A 23508-nucleotide genomic window follows, 5' to 3' on the forward strand; every position below is an offset into this window, starting at 1 on the left:
GCCTGGTCTGCCCCCAACCCATGCCATGTGTATGCCCGTGGGATAATTACCATTGCCTGTTCTAGGCTGTTTCCTATTGTGCTTCTTGCACTTACCTGTAAGGTCTGTGTCCTGCCAGAGAAGTTGTCCAGGCTCCTCCATCAGAAACTCTCCCAGTGCCAGATTTCACACATACCAGTGGGTCCATGAACCAGCCCTACTCAGTTCACCTCCTGTCCTAGCAGGAACAGTGACTTTTCCTGACTGGCCTTCAACCCAATCTGGTTCTTACTGTTGGATGTTTCAACCCAGCTATGGCTCTTCCATACCCCCATACAGCTCACACATGGTTCAGTAAGGGCTGAGACCTAGCCTAGTCTGTCACACATCTACCGTGGTCCTCCAGAGCACCAGATGGTGTTGGAGTCTGGCCCGGCTTGGCACTTCCAGTCCCAGTCCACACTTGTGCCAAGGGAGATTACAACCGTATCCTGGGAACCTCAACCCAGCTAGGGTGTCTCCTCAGCTCCCCAACCAGGCCTATTCCCAGTCTTAAATCACATGCAGGCCAATGGTTTCTCTGACTCAGCTTGGCAGAGCCCCTCACTTGTCCTGGACCCTTAGATGCTGTGGCTTAGCGTCCCTGTCTCATGCAGATTAGTAGGTGCAAGGACCTACTTGGCATGATCTGTGCTCCAACCTGATTTCTGCTGTTTCTTGTAAGTTAAGGTTTGTTCAGCCCTGCCCATTCTGCCCCCTTCCAGTGGCAGCCTGGCCCATGCCACATCCTGTTTAAAGATGCACATTCAGGTGCTGCTGCCTTGACCTGCACTGACTGTTGTGGGTTCCTTTACCTGTGAGTGATGGCAGGTGGCCTGGTCACACTGAGCTTAGTCCATCTCAACCCCAGCTTGCGAGCTAACCAGGGGGACTTGTATTTCCACAGGGTTGGGCCCACACAATTCCACAGAGTCTACCCCCAGACCAAGTTCTCTCGCATGCTGGATAGTGTCTTGACCCTGCCAAACGTGACCACTCCAACACTCTACCACCCAGTCGGGTAATGGTACCTAACACTGCCAAAGAGGCCCCCATCCATAGCTTTGGTGTGAGCTGGTGTGTGGTGATTAGTGATGTTCTATGCTAACAGTCCATCTCTGGATTACTAGTTAGGCTGGTGAATCTGTCTAACCCAAATTATCTTCTGGATAGTTCTTTCTAAACCACCAGGTCTCAGTCCCCACGCATGCCTGAAACTTTCATCACCCTGTCACTGAGAATCACCCAAAATTCACTTCTCACCTACACTAAAACTGGCCTTAGTCATGGGTGTCCCCAGGCAGCAACTACATACCTTAAAAACCCCAGAGTTCGCCACGGGGTGCCCAGCAGGCAAAGCCTGGCACCACTTAGTGCACTGGCCGCCCAAGGCTGAGGACTCGTTCACTGCTTTCTGGTAGTGTGTTTGGCATGAGTCCCCAGCATTGGGTCCGACCTGGCAGGGGCACCCCCCCACAGCCGCCACATTGCAGGGAGCTGCAGGTGCCCCCAATCCCAAGGCCTGAACCCCTCCCAGCCACAAGATCTTAGCAGCAAGGCGGAGCTAAGAATTTTAACCCAGTTCCCAAGTTCCCACCTGGCGGACTTACCCTGAGGGAAGAGCTCTCTTGGGTCCTGGGGGAAGCCAAGGACTAGTTCACTGCCTTTTGGCAGTGACTTTGGCGTGAGTCCTAGCATTGGGTCCAACCTGGCAGGGGCACCCCTCACAGCCGCCACACTGCAGGGGGCTGCAGTTGCCCCCAATCCCAAGGCCCGAGTGGGAACGTGGTTTTACCTCCTCTGTTTAACATGTCACAGGATCGTGATATGGTAAATAGTGATCACTGACTAACCTTAAAGTTATAGTCAACCCAAAAAATTAAGACATAAGATAATGGAACAAAAGGGGTATACTTGTACTGCAAATAGTTTCCAATCTATGTCTCATTATGTCATTTTTATAGCAATGTATTTCAAATGCCCTACTTTTTTAAATTTTTATTGGAAAGGCGGATATACAAAGAGGAGTAGACACAGAAAGGAAGATCTTCTGTCCCATGATTCACTCCCCAAGTGGCCGTAACGGCTGAAGCTAAGCCAATCCGAAGCCAGGAGTCAGCAGCTCTTCTGGGTCTCCCACGTGGGTACAGGGTCCCAAGACTTTGGGCCTTCCTGGACTGCTTTCCCAGGCCACAAGCAGAGAGTTGGATGGGAAGTGGTACCACTGGGATTAGAACCTGCGTCCATATAGGATCCCGATGCGTGCAAGACAAGAACTTTAACCACTTGGCTATCGTGCTGGGCCCAAATGCTTTACATTCTTAAACCACTATAAATTTTCAGACCTATATTCATGGGGTTCAGTGAGATATTTAAATAGATGTATGAGGTGTGTATTGATAAGATCAGCACAATTAACATTTTCATATTTGTACACACTTTATATGTCTTTGTTTTGATAATCTTCAAATTTACCTCTTCAAATTCTTCAAGTTGTAATTTATGCAGTCACCTGCTATACTGTAGAATTCTAGAACATTTTATTGTTCTCTTAGTCTATTTTGTTACTCATAATTCACACTCCTTCTGTCCCTCTGCCTCTTCCTCCTGTTTCTATATTCTGGTGCCAACTTCAGTGTAACATCTGGGAAATGGACCAATATTGGCTGAAATATTCTCCCATCTCAAGTAATACATTTGAAAAACATGAAAAAAACATATTTCTGTCTTAACAGGTGACATTTCACCATAGTATTCACTAGGATTTTAATATTGGACAAACCAGAATCTATTGGCAAATAGCAATGATTCATAACTAAATGATGCTCTTTCATTTAGTGGTTAACGAAGCAAGGGAACGCACATCAAGTGTTGAGAGGCGATGCATCAGAGCAGTTGACCTCAGCGTGCTCTGGAGTCAGACATCCTAGACATGAAAAGAGTTTTGCTTTTGGAGACGGGTAATTGGCTGTGGGACAGAATTCAAGATGGAAGGCAATGATATTTCTTGCCCCAAACTGGGATTGTAAGGAACACACTCAGGCCAGTATCTGACACATATTATGAATTAGCATCAAAATATCACATTTAGACAGTCATCCTCTTTAGGATTATATTGTTGGTCTTACAGAACTACCTAAAGACAATGAAGTGTTCTCCTATAGGATAAAGTGCAACAACCCTTAGTGGGCACATGATGCCCACTATTTCAATCTACCCCATCTCCTACCACCTGCCTCACACGATCACACCAAAGGTTGAGCCTTTGCAGAGCAAATGATATGTTAACATCAAATCCTTGAATGTTTGTGCTCAAAATTCACCTGCATATCCTGTCTTCTCATCTCTAACTTGAAAATTCCAGCTTTGTCATTTTTTTTCTTTGTTTCCAAAAAAAATGTGACATATTTCTATTGCTCTTTCTGCTTTATCTTTATCAGTCTAACAATCATCATCTGAGATTATATTACTATGGTTTTTTTTCATTCTACTCCAATGAGAAATTAGTCAATATTATAAAATTTCTTTGTGTTTTTGCTATCGTTGTTGGTGTTTTTCTTCCTGTGGATTCAATAATATAATATAATATAATATAATATAATATAATATAATATAATATAATATAATATAATATATAATATAGGGTCAATAAATGCTGCTGACTAAAGGGAAAATTCATTTTACTTTATGTCGAAGCACACAAAATCAGTACATATTTCCCAGAGAGAGAAACATATCACAATATTGATGCAAATTTATTTCAGCACAAAGGTGTCATTGGTCAATAGACAGTATCACCAGTGACTCTCTGGAAGTCACAGCCCTTTCTAGCCGCTTTTTCCAAGGATTTGGTTTATAATCCCACCAGTCCTAAAGGTAATAGGCTTTCATCTAAGAGGGATTTTCCTCTTTGTTTTAACAAGTGTGATTGGACCTTGCAAGCATTTGTAAATCTTAATCAAAATGAAGCTTGTTAGATTAATGTATTAATACTGTTCCTTAAAATAAAAATGCTTTAAATTCTTGCGTATGATTTTTGTTCAACTGATACTTTGGAATCTGCAACATACCTCATTTGTTTTTCATTCACACTCATAACCTAAGATTAAACGTGAAACTTTTCAAGTAATTGCTCTGAAAATACTTCTAAATTTCATTTACTCTGGGCAATTTGAGAACTTAGCATCTTTATAAGGTAAGCCTAGGATATTATAGCACTTGCCTAATCCATCTGAAGCAGGGAAAAATAAACAGCCCACTGTGTTTCTAAAGCATGTTAAAACAATTTTCCTCTTCAACAGCTCCGAAGCAATTGTACCAGAAAATATCCCTGACCTCACGGAGTGTGTCTTATGTAGAAATCCTGAAGGACAAAAGCTTTAAAATATTCCAAAACAACTTTATGCAAGTTTTGTAGTAAGTGATATTGAAGGATCATCCATTTTCCATTTTTGAAAATAAAATTATCTTCTTTGAGCAGTTAGACTTGGTTTCTCAAGTAGCACAAAAATACCATAATTAAAGGAATAAATCTAGATTTTTTCACATTATGCAGTTTAGAAACTGATAAATTTCACATGCAAATCCAAACATCTATCTTTTCATTTAAAACTAAAAGATGGAGCAGTCACCAGCAAATATCTCCCATGAACACACTGTCTTCAACTTGGCAGGCATACCTGGGCACTGTCCTGTTTGTCCACAGTCCTGGCCCTTCTCTACTGTCTCTTGCTGCCCAGGAATCCATTTCCCAAATAGCCCCATATGCACTGTTCTGAATACTTTCAGATCTAAACCAATTTACAAGAAAAGAAGGTATGTTTAGGAAAACAATGATGTATAATATTTGAACGTACAAAAAGGATTCAGGTTATGGACAGCATTTAATGCCATGTTAAAGAATTTGGATCCAATCAAAATAAATCATTTAAAAATATCTTGGAAAAAATATCTTGGGAGTAACGTGATCAAGATGGTGTTCTAAGACATACCATCTGGAGATAGGGACATGCCTCTTGGAAAGCACAGAGAGGAAGCTCATAACAATTTTAAAATAACATTTAAAAATTAGTGTTCTCAGAAACTAGGGCTACATGCTATCAGTCTTTCACTTGATATTCTGAGAAACAATGCCCTAATTGAGACCATGATTACTACTCCTGGAGTCAAAGGAAGATCACAATAAAATAATTTTCTGAAATGCTTTCAATGATTCCATGTCATTGGAAGCATATATATATACATGGAATCAATATATATATCTACATATATTGAAATTCATATGTAAATAAATATATATGTATATATAAATATGTACATCGAAATTCAGCTGTTCAAGCATGATAATCAATCCTCTACAACATGCCCACTTATGATTACAAGTGTAATCAACAATGCTCTCCTTCATTTCTACATATGTATGCCTTCACATCCCTTTGCCTTTTGCTAGACTGCCCTTTTTTTAACACAAACTATCAACATCTTATGCACCTTTCCAGAATTCATGTTCAACATCAGTTGTTTACAATTTGCAGTCTTGTTCTCAAGACCCACCACCCAGGCATAGAGAGCCTCCTTCCTGTCTTCCGTTGTCCGTACCTTTGCCATCTGATCAGTTGTGACAGCCTGTGCAGTTGAGCTGCACAGCTGCAAATCCTCACTTGCTTCCCATCACCAGTCTCTAAGTATGCTGATGATGGGAAGAAAATTCAGGCCACATCTATTTTCAGTGAATCATAGTGTGCCTTATTGTACATACCTAGTATTCAATTAATTCACCAAATTGGGAGAAATGATCAGTGAAAATTCCACTGGTAGGCAAGGGACCCATGCTGTGGCATAGCAAGTTAAGTCATTGCCTGCAGTGCTGGCATCCGACATGGGCACCATTGTAACTCCCAGCTTCTCCAATTTTTTATTGCTGTTAATAAACCTTGGAAAGCAGTGGAGAATGACTCAAGTGCTTGGGCTCTGCATTTACATAGGAGACTCAGAAGAAGTTTCCAGTTTCTGGATTCAGCCTGGCCTAATCCCAGCTGCTGCCAATATTTGGGGAATGCATCAACACATGTTACATCTTTCTTCTATCTCAGTTACCAATAAACATGAAGTAAATCTTTAAAAAAATGCAAGATGAAGAAATATTGAAGGGAACAGAAGTGAGAACATAATTTTAGATTTTAACTATGTTTCATCCCACTAATATTTAAATAGATATATAAATATTTTCAGATCCATAACTACATTTTGAAATGATTACTAATTGTCTTGCACTTTCTAAAATAATAAAGGATAAAACCTAATGTTGAAAGAGCAACTTCAACTGTGACTTGTGCTATGTTTTGTTTCATGGGAATCATACCCTACGTTCAGGAGCCAGGAGTGTATGTTGGGCTGGGTGGGGGAATACAATCACATGTAAAACTCTGTTATGAATCTCATGGAGAAAATGTGCCTGTGAGAAAACTGGCTGGACAAAGCATCTTTAAACGTGGTTTTAAGTTTTAACTTTCTCTAGCAGAAATAAACGTCACATTTATCAGTAGTCACTGATCCTTCCGAGAAAACATGTAGGGGGAAACCAAAGGAAATTAGAAAACAACCTGACATGTAAAATAGAAGATTCGCAGTATATATATTTTGAATTTTTGAATTATGTTACGATTTCGCATACACTCAGATTTCCCCCCAAACTCCCACCCCCGGACAGATTTTCCCCATTTTATTACACTAGTATAATCCTTCATAAGGAATTATAATTCCATCATTCTCTTATTTAAGTGTACCCCAACACTGCTGGTACAGAAAAAGTCAGACAATCCAGCATCCCATTGTCTACACATGTCCAACAGTTTCGTTGGGAATCCATCTTTCATCCGGAAGCAAGAATGCATGTTGCATTATACCCCCATACCTGGATATGGTAGACGCCAATACTCCATCATTATATATTTCCATAATAGAGAAGCCATGAAACCAGGTCAACATCTGATATGAGTTAGAACAACAGCCTCAACAACAATGACAACAGCAACAAATCAGAGCTCCATGAAAAAAAAAAAGCCACTGAGTATTTTTTCCAAAACATCAGTGACAAAAAGGAGATACAAAAGTCTCTTGGGAAAAATGATGCTACCGTATAATCCATGAGTCAACAATGGATTCAACAAGAGAAAAGAGAGTATAAAACTGAAATAAAAAACATCAAAACACATGGGATGCAGCCAAAACAAAACAAAACAGTATGGATTAGATTATTGAAATTACACTTTCCATACTGGTTTCCATATGTAAGAGAGAACATATGGTATTTGCTCTTTTGTGATTGACTCATTTCACGGAGCATAATGGTCTCTAGTTGGGACCACCTAGCTGTTAATAGTACAATTTCATTCTTCTTAATAGCTGAATAATACTCCATGGAGTAGATGTACCACAGTTTCTGTAATGACTTTTCTTTGGATGCACATCTAGATTGTTTGCATGTCTTTGCTATTGTGGATTATAAGCAAAGGCAATCAAAATCAAAATGAACAAATGGGACTAGATCAAACTAAAAAGCATCTGTACAGTAAAGGAAACAATTAACAAAGTGAAAAAGCAACCAACAGAATGGGAGAAAATTTTTGCACAAAACCTAAGTGATAGGGGACTAAAATCCAAGACTTAAAAAGAGCTTCAGAAACCTAGGGATTAAAAACAAACAAACAAACAAAATGGGCAAAGGAAATGAACAGACAGTTTCAAACGAACAGATTCAAATGGCTAACAGACATATGAAATGATGCTCAGGCTCCCTTGCCATGAGAGAGAAACAAATGAAAACCATATTGAGGTACCATCTAACTCCAGTGAGACTGGCATACATTCAGATCTCAACTAACTACACCTGCTGGCCTGGATGTGGGGAGAAAGGCACCCTCCTTCACTGCTGGTGGGAGTGTAGGCTAGTACAACCACTGTGGAAATCAATATCGAGGGTGCTTGGAGAATTGCAAATAAACCTGCCATGTGATCCAGCTATCCCGCTCCTAGGAATATACCCAATAGAAATGAAATCTGCATATTAGAAGGGGATCTGTAATCCTATATCCACAGTTCAATTTTGATTTCAAAGCATCAAACAAGAGAGTAAGCTCAAGGACAGTCAAACCTAGTCCTCTGATGCTTCTAGTCTTCTGTTCTATTCCAGATTTTTGATGCCTAAAATTATGTGCTTATAAAACAAATTGTTCCTTAAGTCTCTTGTCCAAATACTAGATAGAACTTAAAAGAGTGAAGTATTCCATAATGTATACCTGTTTATGCTACAAAGTTAAAATCATGTGCTTTGACCAATTTTAGTGGAGCTCCTTTTTCTCACTTACATGAGGTACAATTCATTTTGTCATGTGAGTGAGGCAATTGCCAATCTTGCCTGACAAAAATAGAATCTGGCTCTGAAATTCAACATGGTGGCAGCCAACCTAAATGATATGTCAGGCAACTTTGCCTGGTAATAAATAAATCTTGGTCATTTGCTTTCAAAAGCAACAACTGATGGCTAATAAAACTGGATAGGTACCTAGCTGTAAACATCAGTTGTTTATCTTACTGTCATGAGCCTGCTTGCCTTGTGCTGCATCACCCGAGACTCATCCCGTACCTTGCCATAACACTGGTGTAGCCACAGGCTCAATTTGCATCTCTACACTGCTCTCACATCTCATTCATAATGAAGGAAGGAAGAAGCATTTCCTCTCATATCATTTGATCATGGCAATTATCTGCCTCTTAAAGTGAATGGTTTCCTGTAACTTCTCTTGCTACCCAACTACTTAGCTTCCTGGCTTCGCTAAGACTCTTATTTCATAATTTGTGAATGAAATAATTCCTGGAGAACACTCATATAGGGGATTATCAAAAGAGTCCTATCATTAAAAAAATTATTTTTTCGACTTCTAGCACTTCATGACTCCCTGAAGTTTCTCTATTTTGATTTAATTATTTGGTTATATTTTTCCATTTATTATTATTATTATTATTATTATCATTTGATAATACAGTTCATAGGTTCTGGGATTATCCTTCCACCTTCCCCCAAGACACCCCAAGTTCCAAGTTCCCCTACATTATTGCAATAGTATAGTTCTTCATAAACAGTCCATCATTGCAGGCATAGACAATGGCAGAAAGTCAAGCATCCTATTGTCAAGTTATATTCAACAGTTTCTTTGGGAGTCCAACATTGATCTGGAAGTAGAAATGCATACTGCATTGTTTCTTCATATCTGGATATAATAGTCCCCTTTACACACTTAATACACATTCCCTTAAGTGAAAATCCACAAAACAGAATCAACAACAGGAAGAAAAAAAGAAATGTACAACACGATGAAGGTAAATGATATGTTACTGAGTGACCAATGTGTTGCTGAAGAAATTAAAAAGAAAAACAAGAACCTTCTTGAAGAAAATGATGCTACTGTATGATCCATGAGTCAGTGAAGAATTTAATGAGGAAAAATAAAACTGATGTGAAGTAGTGAAACTAAAAAAAAAAGCATCAAAATCCATGAGATACAGTTTCCACTGACTTTCGTTGGTGAGATATGTTCTCCTATAGTCAACAAATAGATGGGTTTTGTTTTCATAATCAGGTCTACTAATCTATGATGTTTGGATAATGAGCTTAAGCCATTTACATTCAGGATTAATACAAATAAGTGGTAATTTGGTCCTTTCATTTTAGCAATCAGTTGTTCATTGATTTAGTCTTCTGTTGTTATTTTACTGGGATGTTCTTCACGTTTGCCATTGGTCTTGGTAGGTGCTATTCATTTTCTGTGTCAAGAGAACATCTTTAAGTATCCTTTGCAGGGCAGGTTTGAAAGAGGCATATTCTTTTAACTTTTCTTTGCTGTGGAATGATTTCATTTCATTCTCATTATTCTGGGACAACCTTTTTTGCTTTTAGAATCTGGAATATATCACTCCATTCTCTTCTATCCTTTAGAGTTTCCTGTGAGAGGTCAACTCTAAGTCTGATTCCCATTCATACATAGGTCAACTGATTTTTTTTCATGTGCACATTTAAGGATCTTTTTCTTATGTTTGATTTAAAAGAGCTTAATTATCATGTGCTTTTGGTCAACACTGTTGGGAGTTCTGTGTCCCTCCTGGGTGTTGCTTCCCAATTCTTTCTCCAGAAATCTTGAATATCCAGGGCATTGCATGAAATGGTAAAAACCACGACATTCTTCTCAGCTTCGCCGACAAAGGGGCTGAGCAGAGAGGTAATGATAGATGCAACTCAGGAGACTGCAAATGACCGAGGTGTCAGACTTCTTCATGCCGTGAGGTGGATTTCAATCTTCATTCCAACTCACTGAAGTATTGCAAGCACAAAATAGCATCAGCAATATGGCCTTTTTTCCCTAAATTCTACTGGGACTGGCAATGCAGTATAAGCGGTAAACCCCCATCTGCAGTAACAGCTTCATTCTTGGCTGATCCACTTTCTATCCATCTTCCTGCCCAGCCATTCCTGGGGTGAATCAGCTGATCTCTGCCGTTCTCTCTCTCCTTCTCTCTCTCTGACATTCCACTTTCAAATAAGATAAAGGAAATCCTGAAAGATGTAGTGAAGTGTGAGAGGAATACAGAAAAAAAAAAAAAGGACAATTTGAGATGACTCCCATGAAACATCATGAGGGTCTAGATGCAAAACTGTTCAAAATTTATTAAGAATTTCAAGACAGTCAAATGTGTGAGTTCAACCAAACCCAGGACACCACTGGGAAAGCTAGGCAAGCAGCTGCCCAGATCACATGCTACTGAGGCTGACTCTGTCCAAGTGGATCCGGGACGCAGAAGAACTGAAGTGGAAGGAATGAGATGGGGTATAGACTGACAAATTGCATTTGAAGTTCTCATGAAACATCACCACAGGAAGTTATCAAATGGTGCTAATAAAACAATGGCTTCAGAACCACCGAATTCTGGGAATAGGTAAGTTATAAAACTCCCCAGCCAAGAAATCTTATGAGATGCCCCAAATTTAATAATCTTGTGTAGAGCTTGCCATGTTAAGAGTAGTAAATGGAATCATGCTTTAGAAATTTTAGGCCAGTGCCTGATACTTGACACATGTGGCTCATGTATTAATGACATCCCTTACTATTGTCATGGCTATTATTTCCATTATACCAACAGCCATGAACAAAGTTTGGGGAATCAGTGGCTCAAGATAGGAGCATCAAATGCACAGTAAAGAAAATGGAGGTTCCGTGTGGAGGTGGAGACATTAGAGCAAGAAAACACTGATTTTGATCAAGAAAACAGCGAAGTGAAGGAATGATTCCTGCACCTTAAAAAAAAAATCAAACATAAAGTGAAGAAGTGAGTACCTAAGGCTAAAATTTCACAGCAGACAGAGATGTGATGAAACATTTGGGAACAAAGTTGGTCAGAACTGTATTCCATCAGTACATTCCTCAGGCTCAACTCCTTAAATATATACTACAAAAGTTCCAGATGTTTCCTTTTTTTTTCTTCGATTCATTCCTGTGCAATTCTCCAGTATGTTTACTAAGTTATAAAATTCTACTCTGTTTCTAAGAGAAAATGATATCTGATTAGTTTTACAGCACTCCCAGATGTTTAAGGAAAATTGTCCATTTTCATTTGGTCAAGTGTGTCAAGTGCTCAGTCTTTCACATTAAACAAGTGTCACCATTCAAAAGCTGGTGCCCTTGTTTTTCAGCACTCTAGCTTCTAAAATCATCTTCAAACTGTGAGCTACGTTTTTCAGTTGTTTTTCTCAATCATTTTAGCAGCTTATGAATATATTCATTTTTCCCAGTACAGGAAAAATGAAACAAATATCTTCAAATGCTCTACTAACTCTCTGAAATTTATTTGGGGAGTAACTTGGGACTCCATTCTGTAAGTGAAATACCCTTTCTGCTTGAGTTCTTCAATTATGCAAGTTCACAGTCTTTTGGGTCCTTCAGCGATTTAGCATCTGGTTTTCAAGCTAAGTGATTTTTCTCCATGAATAATAAAGATTTTAAGTTAGGTATCAGTTCACAAAATTCATAATTTGACAGATAATCCTTGATAACGACGTAAGTAATATTTTCTACACAGTGACTGCAATAGACAGTGGCTGGATAAAATATGATTTTACAAATAGGCAAATTAAAGTCCATTGCTGGCTCTTAAGCACAGGGCGTAAGTAATATTTAAATATACCTTGTGAACATTTATGCTCTTTACATTAGACTACCTGTTTTAGATTCACAGCTCACTCTCTGCATGGCATCTGCGCAGGGCAATAGGAATTGTCAAGAAGGAACTGTTCCCATTGTCTGATGGTCGTTCAGCCTTCATGCTTTGTCTTGCTTCAATTTCACCATTTCAGGATGATTTTGACCACCTCCTGTGAAACCAGCACTGTTGCCAAGAGCATCCTGACTTCTGACACTTGCTGCATCTCCCACTCCACTATGCTGCCTCTTTTTACTTAAATTTCTGCAAAATGCTTTGTAATTTATGTATTGCCCTCCTGCCTGCCTTAACAGGAAATAATTAAGAGTATTTACTCTGCCTTGGTCATCACTGAATTCTTTTTTGAAACATTTTCATCTTTATGTTTTTGAAGTTTTCTTATTCATCTCCATCTACTTGAAAGAGAAAGAATTTTCCATCCAGTAACTTACTCTCCAAATCCCTACACCAGTTATAGCCGGGTCAGCCCAAAGTCAAGAGCCAGGAACTCTGTGCATATCTCCCACATGTATGTTTGAAGTGTCATCAATTGCTTCCTTAGACACATTAGCTCGAATCTGGATTAGAGGTAGAATAGCCAAGACACAAACTGGCAGTATGATACAAGATATGAATGTCCCAAGTGGTGATTTTACCAACTATACCACAATATCTATCCAGTCATTGAATTCTTAAGAGTTAAAATAATGCTTCACACAGTAGATATTTGATAAACATAGTGGAAGAATAGATACCTGTCTTTCAGAATCACAACGAAGCTTACATTTCTGTGCCCTTGGAATTTGCATTACTTTGACTCCATTACTTACTCCCTTCAGTGTTTTCCAGTTTAGTAGGATAGTCTCAAATATCCATGGATACATGACAGTCTTCTAACAGTAAGGAAAACAAATATTTCTTCCAACACCACACTTTTGTTGTAATTTAACCTTTCTTTTCTTTCTTTTCTTTTTTGCTGTTATCATATGTACATCTCCCATTATGTCTAATTTCTTTCAGCACCTTGTGAATTTTCCAATAGTTTTCTAGACCCCCCCATAAAATGTCATTTCCAGAGCCCACTTCCCAGTGCTCTGAGGTCTCATGTTTTAGCCCTTCCTCATGGCTGTGAATGCGTTTCATATATATGATTTAGGTTCAGTTTATCTCCAGTTTTTTGCTCTATATTACAAGTATTTTCCAATTGAATTTTCTACTATGATGAACTTGTCTTTCCCTGTGCTTTCTACTGATAATATAGTACCTCTGCATTGAATATTTTAATTGAAATATTAAGTAATTGAAACATGGTTAATATAACTGAAAATATCAACTTTGTTATATTTCATTTAAATTACTTTAAAGTTTAAATATTCCAGACTGGGCAGACTTGATAGCATCTCTGATTATTTCATCTCCTTCACAGCCTATCTAACCTGTGAACACTGTCAGATCTTTCATTTTTCAGGATACATATGATGCATATTAAGCACTGTACCAGCTTTTGGGAAGGTGAGTGTAAGCAGAGTTCACTGACTCCTGGTACAGTCAGACAGGCAAGCCAGGAATGACAGGAGATGCCCAGTATCTTTGCCAGCAGGCTGCAGAGAGATGAGAACAGTGACTGCAAGCACATCATCCTGGCAAAATTAGAGAAGGGACTATGGGATAAAGTTAGGGGCGAGGAAGGAAAAACATCCCAAAACACAACAGAACCAAAGCATCAGCATGAAAGAAAGTAGCATGCCCCAGTGCTAGAAACCACTTGTTCCTCAACATCCTGCAGTCACCAACCCCTCTCATCAGCCAAAATGTCTGAATATGTGTGTTCTGTTAGCCTCATGTTGGCAGACCTCACTGAAACTCCCACGACATTCATCTGCCTTTTTCTCCCTGACCCTTTTCTGCCTTTCTTTACCTTCCTGTTCAGATTAAATTCTGTGATTCATAACTGTGATTTCCTAGCAGTGTTTGAGATTCCATTATAACCCAAACACCAGAAAAATATCCCAATAAACCCGAGTCTCTTAACTCATACTGTTTCTTCTTGCCTTCCCTTCATAAAAGAAAAAATCTATTTCTTTTCCCTCACACCTCATAGGATCTCACATCTGTTTTTCATAATGTCCACACTTGAATCTGTTGTCAGACACAAGTACTCGAACCCCTTTTGTAGTGCAGTGACTATACTCATTGCCCGAATTCTTCACCAGTTCCAAGGTTCTCATACTGTCATGTAAATCTTTGCCCTACACTCTAGTTCTAGCTTTATCCATGTGAACTGTTTGGCCAATGAGATTTTATAAAATATTATTCAAGTTAGATCAGTGATGGGGTTTTCTCTTTCCTTTGTCAATGGTATGGGAAGATGCCTGAATCAGGCTTCTTGAAGTTGAGAAACATGTTGACAATCTGACTCTACTGTTCCACTGAAGACCAGACACATGAAGGAGCCCAGCCCAGAGTATAAAGAACGCTATGGAAACCCAGTCTGCAATGACTCCTAATTTTTCCCTCCTAAAAGGAAAAAGTATTCCCCAGGTGCCATTCCTCCATACCTGCCTTATACAGAACTCTGCTCTTGTGGACGTCTCTGCTGTCTCCTGCATCAATCATCTCAATCTTCTATTTGGTCATGAGAATATACACAAGCATACTCTAGTTTCTGCAATAAAGCAAAATAAATATTCTCCTGACACAAAGTGCCGATAGATAGACTCTCCTTTCTCTGCCCCTATGGAGAGCCACAGTTCTTTCCTTCCATTTAGTCTTCACCTCCTTCCAATCCGACAGCATCCTTTTTTAATACCTCTCCCCTGAAACTGCTAGTGTCTCCAGTGAGGGGCATTTTCTGAAGTCTGCAGACCCTTGCCTGTTCCCACACTCTCGTCCTGAGAAGCTTTAGTGAGCATCGCCTCCTTCTTGGAGCGTTGCCTGTCTTTGCCTCTGCTCTTTCTTCCCAGTCGTCACCGGGATGCACTCTGCCATCAGAGCCTTCACTTCAACTCAGGCTCTCAATGCTGTGATCGTCTGTCACCTCTACCCTTGCTTCCTGGGTAATCACAAACCTTTCCATACCATGAACCAGTTAACTCAGGTTGTTAATCCCTAGTTGCATATCTTTTGTTAACTTTTTCAGAATCCAAATGTATACTGTGTATGTCCTCATTAATGTCTCAAAGACATCTCAAGCTTCATCAGTGCAAAGAGGACTTTTGATTTCCCCACCTAAAATTGTCAGCCCAAGCTATCCACTCTGGTAAGTAAAAGAATAAATTAATCATTTGTATCAAGGGGCAGGTGGGAGAATTAGAAAGGATTGTTGGTGATTTTTCTCTTCTTTACTGTACTCCTAGGTAACCCATTACAAAGCGCTATGTTACCTATCTAAAAGAGATATTCCAACTACTTCCATTTTGCACTACTTTTACATTTATCATGTAATCCCAACAGGGATTTCCTGCATAGATAACAAGTCTTGCTTTCTGTACTGATATGATTTTTTATACTGTACCCAGAATGATTTTTCATAGATGCAAATTAAAGCATGTTACAGTACTGCTTGAGGAATGCTTCCTTTGGGGCTCCTGGGAAATGCTGAGGTCTTACTGTTGCTTACCGTTCTCTTACTAACTTATCTAAACAACTGTCCTTTCAATGCTATCCTTGCTTCTCTCTGTCCTCAAGCCATATGGTTTTGCTCCAGTTCTTTGTGTGAAACACCTCTTCTGTCTTACAGTAGTAGATGTGTACCTGGATCCTTCCACTGAAATACTTTTAATTTATTGTTACAATGGAATTGCAATTCATCTTTGGTGAGGTCCTCTCTGATTCTCCTATCAATAGTAGTACTTCCCTAACTTGTTTTGTTGTGACATCTTGCTTATTTTTTCAATTCTGCATACTAAAATTATTTCTTTCCTTTATTTGTTTATTGCACAAATATATATTAAATGCATATTGTGTGCCAGTCAATGGAATCAGTTTCGAGCTAAAATAATGAGTAAATCAGGAAAAATCTCCTGCCTGCATACAACCCAAAATCTGAGGGAACATTGATAACAATAAAAAATAGTAGCAATAATGACAATAATAATACATAGCATAGAATGAGAGAGCATTATAAGGGCAGTGGGAAAACAGAGCAAGTCCAATTTTACAAGAGTTAAAGTCTCAGCCCTTTGGCCTTAATGAAGTTTTTGATGCTAAGGGTTTTTATTCAGTACATTTTAACTCAAGCAGATACCTGTTTCTTGAGGTTTCTGAATCTTGACTGGGCTATACGAATCAGCTGAGAGACATATCCTTTAGCCAGCTGAGATTCAACATCTGGTCTTGAGTATTTATTGCTTGCATCACTGTTTTCTGCTGATTCTTGTGTATTCCTGTAACTGGATCTTTTCTAAGCATACATTGTGCAGAAAATGTTTTTTATAGATAAATATTCGGGCAAACCTAGTTGATCCAGGAACTTGAATTACAAAGATTATAGATTAATTTGTTATATGCTGCAATGTTTTCGGCTACCAATGCTTTGAAGATAAAATGTTTCCTGAATTGACATTTCTATCTTACCAATGTAGACTCTATGCTGGAAATATCCTAACAGCCACTCTCTCTTTATACTGTCTTATACATGTTTATGCACATTTCTTTAAAATCATTTCCATAAAAACAGATTTGTTGAGTTTTCTGCTGGGATACATATGACCTGAAACTTCTTTTTTCTATCAAAATTTCTCCTACAAAAATGGTGCCCCCCTGGCCTATCTTGTAGAAAGTGGTAAGACAGCTTTATTGGTAACCTGACTGCCTTAGGTTAGTATAATATTTTGTAGACTGCCTCTAACAAGGAAAAAAAAACATATACATCACATCATCACATGTCTGGAAAAAAGAAAACCATAATATTTCAGAGTGGAGATATATGGTAAGTTGTGATTAATATAGTTGTTAGGGAAATCTTAGGATATTCAAACAGGGTATAAGTTGGAAAAAGAACTAGTCAGAATTTCTAGTGAAGCTTGCACGGTATGGAAGGGACAACTGGAACAAAACCATTCAGTTGGAAGTATGCCTTTTGTTACCAAGGAATCAAAAAATGTTCATATGTGTGCTAAAAAAACAAGAGAGAGAGGCCACAGAAGATGAGCTGTGACCTTGGGAGGTCAGAGGAAGACTAAATGGGATCTTGAATACTGAAAGGGATCCTCATAAGGACTAGTTGTTTTATGCCAGTTGACATGGAAGCCATTATGGCTGACTTGTATGCTCATCTCTTCAACTGTTTATTTTCATTCTCTTCATTAAACGATGACCCCTTGTAACTCATCACTGAGTATTCAATCTATGCTGGGACCAAATACATAATTGTGGAGTAAAAAAAAAATTGCGTAACATTACAATTAATGCCTGGAGTGTCTGAAGAATACAAAACATAGTTTAGAGAAGATGAAAAAGAGAATGAAATGGAAATTTATTACATGGATGAGCACATACATATATAAATATATATGTATATTCAGGTAAGCTTACATATGTAAAACATTTACTAATGCTTAATATATTAACTCACAGTAACTAGAAAATATTTAAAAACATGTAACTAATATATGATAACTAATTTTTCTGCTCAACCTGGTTGGACTTCAGGGTACCCAGATATTTGATCAAACGTTATTCTGGGTGTTTCTGTCAGAATGTGTTTAAGTGAAATTAACATTGACATGAGCAAACTTTGAGTGAAACAGATTGCTGTTCTTGATGTGTGGACTTCATCCAATTAGCTATAGTCCCGAACAGGACAAGAAGTCTGGGATGCCATAGGAAAGAGAGACTTTTTCCGCAGCTGATGTCAGACCTCATTTTAAACACGGACTCTGCCTGAATCTGACAGCCTCAGACTTCAACTGGAACATCAGCCCTTTTCACTGATGTTCTGGTCAGCATGGGTTCTGCTGGGTCTTCAACCAGTTGGTCCTACCTACTGACTTCAGATTTCATAGTGGGAAGGATCAGTTCCTTATAACTAATCTTTCTGTATATGTTTGTAAATTCTCCTGACTCTGTTCATCTCTAGAAATTTCTAATACCCAATACACAGTTTCCCTGCCAACTAGATCATAGATCTATTTGGGGTAATTTTGGAAAAGTTTGAAATAACTGTTGAACGAATCAAATCTAAGTATCTCTTGATCCATTTAGAGCCCGTTTTTATATAAGGTGACAGGTGGGGGTCTTGCCTCTTACCTCTCTTCCATTGTGCATAGCAACAGTGTCAGTAGACACTTTAATAGCAGAATGGTGGACTTACAACTGTTTATAAAGGACTAAACTATTGTAATAATGTAGGGGAAGTCATGAGGATGGGGGCAGTGGATTTGGGGAAGGGGGAGGGGAAATCCCAGAGCCTACAGAACTGTATCATAAAATAACAAAAAAACTTTCAAAGATAAATAAAAAAATCCAAGTATCTCTATCAAATACATTTGCTAAGAATTCACTCAAATAGCGAGTTCTGTTTCTTCGCATTGCCGAAGAAGTGATACTGCCATATCCACATAGTGTAAGTGGTTTGAAATCGAGTAAAATGTAACAGGCAATTTATTTAAGGCATTGATCCACAGGCTTCTCAGGACCATGTACACACAAGTTTTTTCAGCCATTCTGTCTTGGGCAATAGTCAAACCACAATATAGAGAGAAGAAGCATAAACTAGGGAGCAATGACCCCTCTAGGAGGCAGGGATCGATGCTGGCTGGGAGAGTCACTGAAGTATCTCAGCGTCGCGGGACAAAGTGCAGGAGAGCTGACAAACACGTGGGGAGTGAGACACAGAAGCCGCGTTCCTGAAACTTGGCCTGGACAGATGAAGGCCAGATAATTCCTGGTCTAGCACAGAATGTCTGCTGTGGAACAGAATTAATAGAAACAAGATCACCTACAGCCAGGAGATTATAGATAGCTCCTTCCACCCAGGAAAGAGGTTGACTGAGCCTCTCAAAAGTTCTGTGGAAGATCCAAAAGTACTCAAGTAAGAATAACAACCATGTGAGACAACCCGGCTGAGATCAGAGAAAAATTAACACTGACTGTCCTCCTAGTTTCTGATTCTGACAAAACTGAGTAGATGCACTTTTGTTACTCCTTTTCCCTAATACCATCTGAAATATACTAGATAAGGGGTAGGCATCTGACATAGTAGTTAGGATGCATCTCAGAACGCCCAAATCTCATATTGCACTGCCTGTAACTGAGTCTCAGCTCTGCTCAGAATTACCTGCCTGCTATTTCACAGCCTAGGAGCGTAGCTCATAGTGACTGAAGGAATTCAATTCCTTTCACCTGCAGCAGAGACCCAGATGGAGTTCCCAGCTACTGGCTTCAGCCTGACCAAGTTCCAGCTACTACAGGTGTTTGTGGAGGGACACAGTGGATTGCAGCGCCTTCTCCCTCTGCTTGACAAATAGATCAAACAAAAAAGTAAAAATTTCTAGAAATTCCTGGATATTACATACTAAGCAAAGTACATATTGCGTGGTGGAGAGAAAAGGCAGACTGGCTAACAGAACAACCTGATGGGAAGTTGCTGCAGGAGACAACAGCATGGAGCTGCCAATGAAGACAGACTGAAGAACTTGTCTCCCTAAAACCCTGCTGTTGGTGGTGAAAAAAATGCAAAGGAGCAGCAAAGGAAGAAAACATGTAAACAACAGCCATTCTAGCACATGTAAAGATCACACTCTCGCTCATGAGCAACATGAAAGAGGAGTCCAGGCTGACACCTCAACTGGACTCTAATGAACTGGTGTTTAAAAAGGCTCCTAGGGGAGCAATACGAAGTCAGTTCACTGTAATGCCTTTAGAGACCACTCTTCCTTCCACACTGGGTAACACAGGGGTTAAACTAGTCAGCAACTGTAAATTCCACTTCAACCTAATAACAATGAGGCGCCCCTTCTTGCTCAGGTGTCAAGGAGACCAAGTGAAGAAGCTCCACTTCCATTTCTGTTGGCAGCAAAGGAGTAGTTGTCTTCTAACAGCAGTGGGATCGAGGAAACCTATCAAGTTGTTGATTTCAGTAAAACTGGCGCATAGAATCCATCGCTGGGGCAAGGTATAGGATTGAAACCATAGGATTAGCATTTCAATCTAATTTTCTTGGGCAGAAAGGCTTAGTGATGCTGCCAGTGGTACTGGTCACTGGTTGCGTACTGGTGGGACCACAAAATCATTCATTTCTTGTAATTAACTACCTATAACTGCAATGCCCTCAACAAGGGGTCACATGGAACATTTGAAGGCTAAATATAGAATAGACAAAATCTTTTGTCGCAAGGAATTCCAAGAAGGTGGGAGAAGAGGAATTGTTTGCTGCAGGTGTCCAGTAAACTTTCCTTCATTTACTTCATAATATTGCCTCAGAAAATGTGTTATTTTTATGAGAGAAAAACCTTAAGATGAATTACTGAGTTGACTACAGTTTTCTATGGCATAAAAAAATCAGCTAACACCAAGAATGCTGTGAAAAGAACGGTAACATCTGGTTTCAGAGACGCCTTGCTTTCTTAATCTTTCACCTTTGAGACTGCGACTTTAGTTCTCTTCTTTGTAAATAGGTCTCCATGCTTTAAAATTCATGATTAATCACTTAAAGAGGGTGTATCTCAACTGGAAATCTGCAATTTTCTCTGCTTATATTATTAGGATTTTTCCAAGATATTTAAGCCTGGAATAATCACTCCAATAAATTCATGGAGAAGTGTTAAGGATTTTATTAGGAAAATTAATCTTTATGTTGTTAGTAAATTATAAATACTATTTTCCTCAATATATGAAATTAGAAGCTCATGGAAATTTCACTGGTTACAAATGACTTATCTATGATGTTTTAGCTCAAAATATTGGGATATTGGAGTCCCTTTTTTTCTGTTTTGTTGTTGTTGTTGTTGTTGTTTGGAAGACTAACAAAAAAAGAAAAGGAAAGTAAAGAAAATCAAGGATATAATCTTCAGTCAGAGATGAGTGAGCCCTGCCCTAAGGGGTCTTAAACCCTGTCTTAAGGTGACGTTGAGATGCTGGGAAGTTTGGGGTCATCTTTCTGTGTGACATGGATATCTATAGGATGTTCCTGTTACATCATGCTCCAGCTATGTACTGCTACCTTCCCTTATTCCTTAAGGATCACCGACTCTGCTGTTCCTCATAGCTGCACTGATTTAGCTGCATCTTCTTGACTGTTGGTACTGGACATGGGATTCACATCTTCCACAATTCCATTCACAAAAGGAGAGCTGTTCCTGTTCATTTATTCCTTTAAGATATTTCTTATTCTTCAATTATCAGCCAGACACTGAAGCGTTATATGCTCAGTGGTAGACAAAGCAGACATTACCTCCATATTTATTAATTTTATATTACAGGAAATAAGGCTTGAAGTCAAAGAATATGCAACCAATTGTGTAGAGAAAAAGAAGAGAACAGAGAGATAAAGGAAACCAAAAAATGAAGCAGAGGACATTTCATTTCTGCTGAAAGATTAGTGTCTATTACAGAAAATGAAAACATGAAAAATGAGAAAAAGCCTTCCATGCTACAAATAACCTTAATAAACAGTGACTTTCAATGGATCAAAAATTTAATGCTTTAATAGACCAAAACTAAGAGTAATCAAAATATTTGCAAAGTACAAGAGTGACCTATAGAATAATTTGGATTGTCAAGTGATATTAGCCAATTAATATTTAAAGAATATCTATGGGTCTCGCACAGTGGCCTAGCTGCTAAAGTTCTCAGCTTGAACGTGAGAGGATCCCATATAGGCTCCGGTTCTAATCCCAGCAGCCCACCTCCCATCCAGCTTCTTGTTTGTGGCCTGGGAAAACAATCTAGGACAGCCCAAAGCCTTGGAACCCTGCACTTACGTGAGAGACCTGGAGGAAGTTCCTGGCTCCTGGCTTTGGATCGGCACAGCACCAGCTGTTGCGCTCACTTGGGAATTGAATCAATGGACGCAAGATCTTCCTTTCTTCTGTATATATGAATTTGCAATATAAATAAATAAATCTTTTAAAAAGAATATAAGGTGGAGAATATTTCTGAAGGAACCCAGTTAATCTATAAACTTCAAATTTAGCCAGTGTTATTCAAAAGCTAGTTACCCTCATTGACAAGACAAGGTCATCTCTGTCTCTTCAAAAACAAAACATCGTGGACTGGCGTTGTGGTGCCTCCAATCCTGTGAAGGCATTTGGGAAAGCAGGAGCTGGGCCTCTACCATTCAACGAAGACACCAAGATGGACTTCAAGCTTCCAGCTTGCAGGCATTGGGGATGAACCAGAGGATAAACAATCTTTTTCTGTCTCTCCTCCTCTCTCTTTTTCTATAACTCTGTCTTGCCAATGAATCAATACTTAAAAATATATATATGTTAAATGGGTCCTTGTTAAATAGATAAATAAATTTCTTTGCTATGAAAGTAAAATTTTGCTCCAGACTTCTAGGCAGCTTGCCATAGGCTCAGAACATGTTTTTCACAGATGATATAAAGTTTTTTGCTGTAGCAAAAAAAAAAAAAAAAAAATTACTGAAGTCTCACTACTTAACCCGGTGGAGAAAACTCGTCTCTCCGTGTCTCCATTTTGTTCTCTGAGATCCTCGCTTCTAGACAGCAGCGAGAGAAAGACGGATTTTGGAAGATTCTATGGGCTGGACTCACAGTGTGATGCGTCATTTCCATCAATCCTGTTGGACTGGGCTCAGATACCTCACCACATCTAACCATAGTGAACACTAGGAAATACAGTCCAGATGTTGGACCGTGGAGAAGCAAATCTGAATAAGGAGAAACACTCAAAAATATTTGACAAATATTTAAGTTTATTGGGCCCAATAGGTCAGAAATAAATTGGTAATGACATTGTGATTAGGTTCTTATTCCATTATCCTTTTTACACAATTGTGTGAATCAAAAGACATCATTTACTCAAGGTTTGCCAGGGTTTGTAAAAGCTGCAGATTACTGGGCCCGACGCGATGGCCTAGCAACTGAAGTCCTCACCTTGAACGCACTGGGATCCCATATGGTCATTGGTTCTAATCCCAGCAGCTCCACTTCCCATCCAGCTCCGTGCTTGTGGCCTGGGAAAGCAGTCGAGGACAGCCCAAAGCCTTGGAACCCTGCACCTACGTGGGAGACCTGGAGGAAGTTCCTGGCTCCTGACTTTGGATTGGCACAGCAT

The sequence above is a fragment of the Ochotona princeps genome, chromosome 5, assembly GCF_030435755.1.
Source record: "Ochotona princeps isolate mOchPri1 chromosome 5, mOchPri1.hap1, whole genome shotgun sequence".
In the NCBI taxonomy this organism is placed as follows: Eukaryota; Metazoa; Chordata; class Mammalia; order Lagomorpha; family Ochotonidae; genus Ochotona; species Ochotona princeps.